This window comes from Chelonoidis abingdonii, chromosome 11, assembly GCF_003597395.2.
Source record: "Chelonoidis abingdonii isolate Lonesome George chromosome 11, CheloAbing_2.0, whole genome shotgun sequence".
In the NCBI taxonomy this organism is placed as follows: domain Eukaryota; kingdom Metazoa; phylum Chordata; order Testudines; family Testudinidae; genus Chelonoidis; species Chelonoidis abingdonii.
Window position 1 is genome coordinate 20,074,827 of NC_133779.1, and position 10,762 is coordinate 20,085,588.

The 10,762-nt window shown below is 66.5% G+C and overlaps 1 protein-coding gene and 1 long non-coding RNA gene across 2 annotated transcripts in view; one reads left to right on the forward strand and one right to left on the reverse strand.

The window, feature by feature from the left end:
• The window catches only part of LOC142047515 (uncharacterized), a 329,291-nt gene that overhangs the window by 216,574 nt on the left and 101,955 nt on the right, over nt 1-10,762 (reverse strand). The gene's annotated exons all lie outside the window — the stretch shown is intronic.
• Nucleotides 9,305-10,762, forward strand: part of FLNA (filamin A) — a 58,884-nt gene continuing 57,426 nt past the window's right edge. The window contains exon 1 of the mRNA XM_075070797.1: nt 9,305-9,382. The gene's annotated coding sequence lies outside the window, so the exon portion shown is untranslated. The remainder of the gene's footprint in view (nt 9,383-10,762) is intronic.

The following is a 10,762-nucleotide window of genomic DNA, read 5'->3' on the forward strand; positions in this document are numbered from 1 at the left end:
AAGAGAGAGAGATTCGTCACCACATACTCGGCCACCCGCCCCTACACCCACCCATCGCAGGCCCCTGCCCTCGATAACCTCAACCGCACCCCGCCCCTTCACCGCCTGCCCCTTCTACCACGGCCAGCCCTCCCTCGATATACGCTAACCCATCCGCGGCCCTCATCCTGGCCCGCCCTTCCCCGCCCCGGCCCTCAGTACCACATCCTACACCGCCCCCCCCTCTCCAACCCACGCACCCTCTGTCCCTTCACCTCTCATCCACCCCTCCATACCAGCCCCATCCCCCCCATCTTGATCCCCGATAACCCTAACGCGGGCCCATCTCCACCCTGCGCACCAACGCCTTCATAGTCCAGCCCCCTCTTGCCCCAGATCACCCCAACCCGGCCGCCACATCTCCAATCAAGCACCCGCCCTCGTCACACCTCGCGCCCACCCACCCCACTCAGCACACCTGATCACATCCATCTTACAACCCGGCCCGCTTCAAACCCAACCCCGCCCCTCAACCCACGCCCGGCCCCACGTAACACACCCCACTATACCCAGCTCCACCTCCGCCCCTTCACCCGCGCACCGATCATCCCCCTCTAATGCCTCGAAACCTAACCCGGCCATCCCCACCAGCCCCTCACTTCCGCGTCACCCCGCTCTCGCACCAGAACACCACTAACCCCCGCGTGTCCATCCGCCCCTTTCCCACCCCCGGACCCAGCCTCCTTTCATTCTGCGGCCGCCGCCGCGAATCCCTAACCCGGGACCTATTCATCTGCCGCCCCGAGACCCTGATCACCCAAGCCCGCCCTGATCAACCCTCACTACTGCCGGCCCCGCCGCCTTCAACCTCGCCCACCGCCGCTGATAAACCTAAGCCCGGCCCCGCCCTTCACCCTCTCCGGCCCCGCCCGATAACCCAACCCGGCCCCTTCACCTCCAGCCCCAAGCCCTTCACCCGGCCCCTGCCCCGATAACCCTAACCCCGGCCCGCGGCCCCTTCACCGGCTCCTGCCCCTTCAAACCAGACCCCGCCCTGATAACCAAACCCGGCAGCCCGCCCTTTCACCCGGCCCCGCCTCGCTAACTACCCCGGCCCCGCACTTCAACCTCGGCCCGGCCTCTTCTCCGGCGGCCCGCCCCTCGATGGCGCGAGCGGATAGAAAGGGCGTGTTCTGTTAAGTCCAATCAGCTAATGAGCGTCAGGTCATCGTGAGTGCAAAACCAGCGCGGCCAAGGGGGCGGGCTCAGCTACGCCAGGTCAGCATCGAAAGATGGCCAGCGCCGCGGCATCTCAGTGTACTGAGCAGAAGGTACCGAGCGGGACCATCGCAGCTCGAGGGGGAGGGGCCGCGGGCGGCAAACCATCAAACCTCCCTGTGGGGGAGGGGCTGCCGGGCGGACCATCGCACGCTGGAGAGACGCATGTCCCGGGGCGGTTGTCGAGGGTGCTGGGCGGGAGGCGATCACACGGGGGGAGGCAGGGCGGTGCGGCAACCATTGTGCACGTGGTGGGGGGAGCTCTGAACCCGCTGTGTCCCCACGAGCTGCGCTGCCTCCTGGGGACGAGTTTTCCTGCCCGAAGCCCGGGCGACCGCTGGGGTCACTCTGCGCCCCTCGGCAGCGCCATGGCTGCTGGCCTGTGCTCTGTGCCCGGTACGGAACCCCCAGCCCCTGGTACGCCCCTAGAGCCCCCCGTGCCTGTACCCGGAACCCCCGCAGCGCCTGGTACCACTCCCCTAGAGCCCCCCCCAGCCCCCAGTACACGGAACCCCCAATGCGGTACCGCCCCAGAGCCCCCCTCTGGTACCCCGGAACCCCCAGCAAGCCTGGTACCCCCAATAGAAGCCCCCCCCCAGCGCCCAGTACTTCGGAACCCCCCCAGTGCTGGTACCACCCCTAGGAGCCTCCCCCGTGCTGTACCCGGAACCCCCAGCGCCTGGTACGTACCCCTAGAGACCCCCAGTGCACTGGTACCCCCAGAACCCTAGAACTCCCCCAGCGCTGGTACCCCCCTATGAGCCCCCCCAGTCCCCTGTACCACCCCCTAAGAGCCCCCCCCCCCAGCGCCTCAGTAAACCCGAACCGCCCCAGAGCGCCAGTAACCCCTAGAGGCCACCCCCAGCGCCTGGTACCCCCGAAACCCCCCCCAGCTGTCCGGACCCCCCAGAGCCCCCCCCAGTCCCGGTACAACGCCCTCAGAGCCCCCCCCAGCGCCAGTACCTAGAACCCCCCAGGCCCAGTACCTCCCTGAGGCCCCACCCCAGCGCCTGGTACCGCGTAACCCCCCCCCAGCGTCTGGAACTCCCCCCAAGAGCCCCTCCCCAGTCCCTGTTACAATCCCCTAGAGCCCCCCAACAGCACCCAGTACTCAGAACCCCCCAGCACCCGGTACCCAGGGCCCCCCGCCGCGCCCTGTAGCCCCGACCCTCTGAGGTGCCGCCAGCGGTCTGTTTACCGGTAACCCCCCCCACAGCCTTGGATCCCCTGCCCTAGCCCCCCAGACCTGGCCCGGATACCCCCCAGCTGGTACCCTCCTAAGAGGCCCCCCCGTGGCTTTGGTACCCAGACCCCCTAGGAGCTCCTCCAGCACCCGTACCCACGAACTCTCCCAGTGCCCCGCCCCTCCTGGACCTAGAATCCCCACCCCGTGGCCTGGTACCCAGAACACCCCGCGCTGGTACCCCCTAGAGGGCCCCGAAGCCTGGTACCCGGAACCCCTTAGAACCTTCCCCGCAGCGCCTGGTAACCCCCTAGAGCTCCCCCCCAGTACCTGGTACCGGAACCCCCAGGCGCCCGGTACCCCCTAGAGCCCCCCCCCCCGCAGCGACCAGGTACTCGAACCCCCAGCGCCCTCAGGTACCCCCCTCTAGAGGCCCCCCCCAGCGCCTGGTACCATAACCCCCTATGAGGGCCCCAGCACCGTGTACCTCGAACCTCCCCGGCTCCAGCGTTCATCCCCACTTAACCCCCCAGCACCTTGGTTGACCGGACCCCCCAGCATCCTGGGACCCTGTGGAGACACCCCCCCAGCCCGCCTGTACCTTGCACCCCCAGCGCCCGGTACACCGAACACTCCCCTTTGGGCAAGTCCCTGGGACCTCTTGCCTCCGCGCCTCCGAGATCCCCCCAGCTCCAGGCCCCCTGGTGCCCCCCTTATGTGCCTGGTACTGGGACCCTACCCCCCCAGACCTCCCACGCGCCCTGGGACTCCCTACTGGTTACCCCCCAGCACCCAGTACCCCCAGTGCTTAGATACTGGGACCCCCCAAGGACCCCCCATAACACCCCCAGGCTCCCCAGTGCCTAGGACCGCACCCCTGTGGACCCTCCAGCACCGAGGACCCTCTAGCTGCCCAGGACGCCCCCCAGTGCCTCGCTGAGTCACCCTTAACCACCCCATGTACCCCATTTATGGCCCTGCGCTGCCACCTTAGCTCCCCAGGGCGAAGCGGGGGGTGAATCCCAGAGTTGGGCAATATCAGCCTGGCTCCCTGCGGGGGACGCTCTTCTCCCCCTGCCCCCCGAGTGAACCCCCACTCCAAGCAATTTCGCTCACCTCAGGAGTCGCAGACGGAGGAGAAACTCAGGTGTGTCCACTATCAATGGGGCAGGTTTGGGTGGAGCCCAGAGCTGCCACATATGGGGGCTGACTCCGCTCAAGCCCCAGAGGCCCCATCTCCTCTCCAGACGAAGACCGGTCGGCCTAGCTGTCAACCCACCCCCACCCCGAGGTGGGAGAAGTCCTGAGCTCCCAGCCCCCCTGTCTTACACATGCCCCCACTGCCTCTGCCCGAGCTGAAGAGAGACCAGGAGTCCTGGCTCCCAGCCCCCACGCTGTCCCTCTAGCCCCACCGCCTACGACTTCCTCCCAGAACTGGGGAGAGACCCAGGAGTCTGGCTCCCAGCCCCCCTGCTCTAACCCCCGACCCTCCAGCTGGAGCCGGCCGCCCACCATTGCTCTAACCCACGTCCCACTCCTATCGAACTGGGGAGAGAAACCTCAGGAGTCCTGAGCCTCCCAGCCCCCAGCTACTGGATTTTAACCCAACCACGCACACTCCAGGGGAGGACGTTGGTTCCCAGCTGTGAGGTTTCACATGGCTCTGTTTCTCTCTGACAGAAATGGCCAGACTGGGCTCCGACCTGCTGCTGTTGTCGATCCGACGAGCTTGATCTCATTAAGTGCACTGGAGTTGTAGGATGCCGGGATGCCTGGGTTTCTCTGTGGCTCGGGGCGGGGCTGGTGAGCCTGGGTGCTGGTGTCTGTTGCGGTCGGGCAGGGAGGGGGGGCTGGGAGCCCGGACTGGGCTGGTGCTCTGTGGCTCGGCGAGTGGGCGGGAGGGGAGGCACTGGGAGCCGGATGCCTGGGTTCTCGCGGCTCGGGGGAGTGGGCGGGTGTGGATTTGTGTTAGAGCAGGGGGGCTGGGAGCCAGACCACTCTGGGTCTCTGCGGCTCGGGTGGGGGGGGAGGCTAGGACCCCAGACGCCTGGGTTCTCCCCGGCTCGGGGGGGAGGGGTGAGCCGGGGCGCTGGTGTGTTAGAGCAGGGGGGGCTGGGAGCCCAGACGCCTGGGTTCTGTCCCGGCTCTGGGACGGGGAGGGGGTGCTGGGAGCCCGGACGCCTGGGTTCTCTCCCGGCTCTGGGACGGGGAGGGGGTGCTGGGAGCCCGGACACCTGGGTTCTCTCCCGGCTCTGGGAGGTGAGGGGGAGCTGGGAGCCCGGATGCCTGGGTTCTCTCCCGGCTCTGGGAGGGGAGGGGGGTAGCGTAGCAGCGATCTGCAGGGGGCGTTCTCACGACTATCTCTCTGCAGGGGGAGGCCAGTGCCGAGCGGCAGCTCCGGTTCATGGAGCAGCTGCTGGATGTGATCCGGTACCTGGACGCCATCACTGGGACGGACGCCGGGGACTCCACCACCTCCAGGTCCAGGAGGCCTGCGCACTGCAAGCTCTGGGAGGTGTCTGTGGGGGGGCTGTCCTCTAGCAGGCAGTGCTGGGCACTAGGGGGCGCTGTGCTGCAGGGGAGCACTAGGGGTGCTCCAGCCTGCAAGCCCCCCCTCCCCTCCCCTAGCTGAGGAGAGAACCCAGGAGTCCTGGCTCCCAGCCCTCCCTGTCTAACCCACCAGCCTTCACTCCTCTCCCAGAACTGGGGAGAGAACCCAGGAGTCCTGGCTTCCAGCCCCCCCTCCTCTAACCCACCAGCCCCCCCTCTCCTCCCCTAGCTGAGGAGAGAACCCAGGAGTCCTGGCTCCCAGCCCTCCCTGTCTAACCCACCAGCCCCCGCTCCCCTCCCAGAGCTGGGGGGAGAACGCAGGAGTCCTGGCTCCCAGCCCTCCCAGTCTAACCCACCAGCCCCCACTCCCCTCCCAGAACTGGGGAGAGAACCCAGGAGTCCTGGCTCCCAGCCCCCCCTGCTCTAACCCACCAGCCCCTACTCCCCTCCAGAGCTGCAGAGAGAACCCAGGGGTCCTGGCTCCCAGCCCTCCTGCTCTGACCCCCCAGCCCCGAGCCAGGGAGGGAACCCAGGAGTCCTGGCTGACCCTGCCTGTCCCTGCAGCAGGGAGGAGTCACTCCGGGGGGCCGCGAGGAAGAATGAGGAGTTCCTGCATGAGGTCTTCTCCAGCCCCAGTTTGCCGGCCTTGCTGGCCCCCACCCTGCCCCCCTGCACCGCCGACATCAAGCCGCTGCTGCTGGAGGAGCCGGCCCCGCTCATGAGGTTTGTTGGGAGTTTGCCCCCTTCACAACACCCCCCCAGCCAAGGCTGGGCCCTGCCCCTATCCTGTTCCATAGAGATTTCCTCTCTGCTAACTCTGCCAGTTCCTCTCCCAGAGCTGGGAGAGAACCCAGGAGTCCTGGCTCCCAGCCCCGCCCGCTCTAACCCACCAGACCCCACTCCCCTCCCGGAGCTGGGGAGAGAACCCAGGAGTCCTGGCTCCCAGCCCCCCCACTCTAACCCATCAGACCCCCCCTCCATCCCGGAGCTGGGGAGAGAACCCAGGAGTCCTGGCTCCCAGCCCTCCCTGCTCTAACCCAGCAGACCCCACTCCCCTCCCAGAGCCAGGGAGAGAACCCAGGAGTCCTGGTTCCCAGCCCCCCTCCCCTCCCAGAGCCGGGGAGAGAACCCAGGAGTCCTGGCTCCCAGCCCCCGTCCCAGAGCCGGGGAGAGAACCCAGGAGTCCTGGCTCCCAGCCCACCGCCTCTTAACCAGCCAGAGGGACACCCAGTCGTTTCACCTCCCAGAGCCAGGAAGAACCCAGGGTACCGGAGCTCCCCGCTGCTTACTTGTAACCACCCCCCTGTTTTCTCCGAAGGAGCCGGCTGTCTTGGAGATTCCAGTGGGAAGTAACACTTGCTGCGGTCTCCTCCGACCCTCGTAGGAAGCGCGAACGCCGCCCTGGAGCGGCACTGTGAGCACGAGAGGTGCGCCCGCTGGTGGTGAGGCCGTGGACTTTCTGGGGGGACCCCGTACATCCGGGAAACAGAATTAGATCCCTGCTGCACTCTGGTAGGGACTCAAGAACCAGGACGCACTGGGTCTCTCCCGGCTCCGTCAGAGGAAGTGAGGGCTGATGGGTTGAAGCACAGGGGCTGGGAGCCAGGACTCCCGGGTTCTCTACCCAGAACTCCAGGAGGGAAGGGGGCTGCTGGGAGCCAGGACTCCTGATGTTCTCTCCCCCAGCTCCACGAGGGAGTGGGGGCTGGTGGGTTGGGGGACGGGGGCTGGCAGCCAGGACTCTTGGATTCTCTGCTGGGCAACCCCGGAGCCCTTTGGGGCACCCAGACTGATCCCGTTCCCCCACAGAGCTCCTATCCCTGGGGGGAGCGCAAGCCCCTGGCCCCTGGCACGCCCTGCAGGACCCTGGCGCTGGTGGCCTGCCGACTCGCACAGCAAGCTGATGGCGGCCTTCAGGCAGGTGTATGAGACGGAGCTGCGGGAACACTTGCGGCGGCCGCGGCCCTGCCCCAATCGGCTCAAGCTCCCGTGGGCCCTAAGCCTAGCACACCTGCACCGGGCCCTCACCCTCTGCACCCCAGTTACTGAGGGGCTGGGGATGCCGCTAGCCACGCCCCTAGGGGAGGGGCCAACTTTGCCTGAGCAATATGGGGAGGGGCGGAGCTACTGATCCAGGGCGTGTCCTCTATGGGTCCCTCTCAGGTGGGTGTGGGCCTTAATGACAGCAAGGTCCTACGAAGCTCTTCTTCCTAAGGGGTGGGGTGGGGGACCAGGAGTGCTGCGAAGTCCCTGGTGAGCGGGTGAAGGGGAAGGGAGTCCATGGGCCAGGGTCTCACCCCTCAAAGCCTCCTCCAGGAAGCTGTGGAACGCTGCCCGTGAGCTGAGCGACACCTCCGCAGGAGAAAACATAGACATGCCTTCTGGAGCATCCGTGGTGCAGACCGCGAGCGGAGATGCGGCGAGGAAGACCAGCCCCCAGTGACACTGCCGTAAGTTGCCCCAGAGCAGGCAGAGAACCCAGGCGTCCGGCGTGGGGTTTGGGGTAGCTGCTGAACTGACATGAATTGTTCTGTTCCACGCCGCGAAGATGGAGGAGCTGCGCCGCGCTACCAAGTGCCGCCGCTGGCGCTGCCGGGGGGACTGCCCGGTAGGTGACCCCAGGAGTGGGCTGGGGGGGGAGTGGGTGGGGAGCTCCAGGGCCCCCATCCCAGCGGGGGAGCTGCTGTCCCACTGGTCCTGGGAATAATCAAGACAAGAGTTTAATTAAAAATTATTACTGGTTTGGACCCTAATATATCCCTGATTTCACCCCAGCTGAGATGGGCCCCCCCCCATGTGGAGCCTGCACCCCAACTCAGGTTTGGCCCCCCCGTGCATGGTTTCCCTTCCCCTCGACCTAAGATTGGGGCCCCCCCCATGGGGACCTGCCAAAAGGAGCTCACTCTGAGAATCGTGTTCCCCCTTTCCAGCCAGGGAAACTGAGGGCAGGGCCCAGGGAAAGGAGATGGCAGCACGCTGTGCCAGGGAAGGAAACCCAGGTGTCCTGCATGCTCTGCTCCTGCCACCCGCCCTCGCGCCCCCGCCCCGTCTCGAGATCTCTGGCATATCTGCGTTGAACCAGCAGGGGAGCCAGAGACCACAGCGCCCCGCCCCACATAGGCAGGGCCCCTCAAAGTCCAGCCCCAGTTCGGCCTAGCGGGCGCTGAGCTGCAAGGGAGGCCTGCGTCAGCAACCGGAACGCCTGGGTTCTGGCCCGGCTCTTGGAAGGGGACTTGGGGCTGGGAGCCCGGACGCCTGGGTTCATTAGTGCCCTGCTCTGGGGAGGGAGGCGGACCTCGGTAATTAGAGCAGCAGAGGTGGCGGGGCCTGGAGCCTGGACGCAGCGGAGGCGAAGGGTGGTGGTTAAGAGCGGAGAGGGGCTGGGAGCCCGATGCCTGGTTCTGCCCTGCTCTGGGGGATGCGGGGGCTGTGGTTAGAGCAAGAGGGGGGCTGGGAGCCCGGAGCCTGGTTCTGCCCCTGCTCTGGGAGGGGAGCGGCCTGGTGTTGGGGGTACGGGCTGAGAGCCCGGATGCCTGGGTTCTATTCTGTGCACAGGGAGGAAGCGGGCGCTGTGGGGGCTAGAATCATCTGCCCATACTAAGGAATCGGCTCCAGCTTGGGGCCATGTTACAGGGAGCCACCATGCGGACTCAGCTCTGGGCCGAATTCCTCTGCCATGGGAGGGAAGGGGGGTGGGGAGCTGGGTAGGATCACTGAGCCAGAACCCCATGTTGGGAAACTGAGGCATGAGGATCCCCCACTCCACTCCCAGAGGCCCCTGGAAAGAGAACCCAGGAGACCTGGCTCCCACCCTTCCCCCCCAGACTGCAGTCTCCACAGTGAGGGGTTAGTGCCCCCAGCAGAGGGTGGGAGCCGCGTTCACTGCCCAGGCCTGGGCGGGTGAGGCTTCCTGGGAGGAGCCCAAACCACACGCGGGGCCGGAGCTGGCCCCACCCTGCCGGGTTTCTCACTTCCCCAGTGAGCCCGGGGGGCAGCTTCACAGCTTCTGCCTCTGGCTTCCCACAGCGGGGCCCTGAGTGCGAGAGCACAGGCCTGGGAGAGAACCCAGGAGTCCTGGGGCCCCTCCACCCCCCTGCTCTAACCACCAGCCACCCTTCCTGAGCTGGGCAGAGAACTCAGGAGTCCTGGGGCTCCCCACACCCCTGCTCTAATCACCAGCCCCCACTCCCCTCCTAGAGCTGGGGAGAGAACCCAGGAGTCCTGGGGCTCCCCACACCCCTGCTCTAACCACCAGCCCCTATTCCCCTCCCCGAGTTGGGGGAGGACCCAGGCATCCGGGCTCTGGCCTGTTAACTCCAGTTCCCCGCCCCAGCTGATGTTTCTCAAGGATCCTTCCACCTCCTCTGGGGCCGGGATTCCTGAGGGGCTGAGGTAATGGGGCTGGAGGAAGGGAATGTGGGGAGGGGAGGGAGAGTTGCTCCCTCCCCAGTTCTCTGTGACCACATCTGACAGGGGGCCAGCGCCAGGACAGAACCTCGGTCCCTGGGGTTGGGGTCCAGCCCCGTTCTGTGAGCCAGCCAGTCCCCGCTGTGGGGCTGGATTGGGGACGACACCCCCTAGAGGGGACAGGCCCCAGGACCCACTCTCTGCTCCCCTGAGCCAGCCAGTCCCTGCCCTGAGGCCGGATCAGTGCTGGTGCCCCCCAGAGGGGACAGGCCCCTGCCCCATTCCCCGCCCCCCTGAGCCAGTCAGTCCCCGCCCTGGGGCTGGATTGGGGCCGGTGCTCCCTGGCTGGGGCTCAAGCAGGGTGTGAAGGTGTCAACCGTGGGGCCGCATGTCAGAGCATGGCCAGGTCTGGACATAGGCGTGACCCTGATGGTTCATTTCTGCGTCTTGGTTTGGTGAGCAGGGGGGAGTCGCTGTGTTTGGGGGGGGGTCAGTGCACTTGTAAGCCCCCCCCTGCACGCACTGAGACACTGGCCCTCAAACTCACCCTGCACAGTGCGTCCCCATGTTACATGCACTGGGGAACACGGGTGCACAGGAAGCAGGGCCATGTGCACTGTACCCCAAGAAACACGTGTGTGCTGCACACACACGCACGGGGACGCCTCCCCAGCATCTCCCATCCCCTCCCTCCACCAGAGAGCGCTGACACCCCTGCCCTGCTGGCTTGCACGGGCCCACTGACCCCTGCCCTGCACCCCTGCTGCTGACCCCTAGCCTGGCCTGTGTGCTGGTGCAAAGTGAACTCTGTAGCACTAGAGGGGTGGGGCAAGGTGAAATGTGTCCCCCCCACGTGTCTCTCCCCAGGCCCCAGCAGCCTCTTTTTGCTCCTTTCCTTCAACAGAAAACAACCGAACCTGCTGGCTTGCGAGCCCTGGAACAAGCCGTGCAGGAGCTGGGGGTCCCTGGAGGGTCCCTCCCCTGCCCTGTCTAGGGGGGGCTAGGAGAAAAGACCCCGGCCCCCAGCTCAGCCATGGGGCTCCAAGAGACCCAACACTGACCCTCAGGCACATCCCCCCGAAAGATCTGACAGTAGCCAATGAAGACCTTGTGCTGCCCTGGGGGCTGGCATCAGGGCCAGGCCATGGGGTGGGTTCCTTCCCCCCCCAGCCCTGGTTTTATCTGGGGCCCGCAGGCATGACCCGGGCACCCCTTATCAACCGCAGGCTGCTTTCCCCCTCTGCCGCCTCATTTCCTGCCCCACTGCTGGAGTGCCAGCCCCCCCCCATCCTGTGCCAGCCCCCCAGCCCTGCAGTCCTGTCCCCCATAACAAGCCCATCCACTCCAACCCTGTGCCAGCCCCCC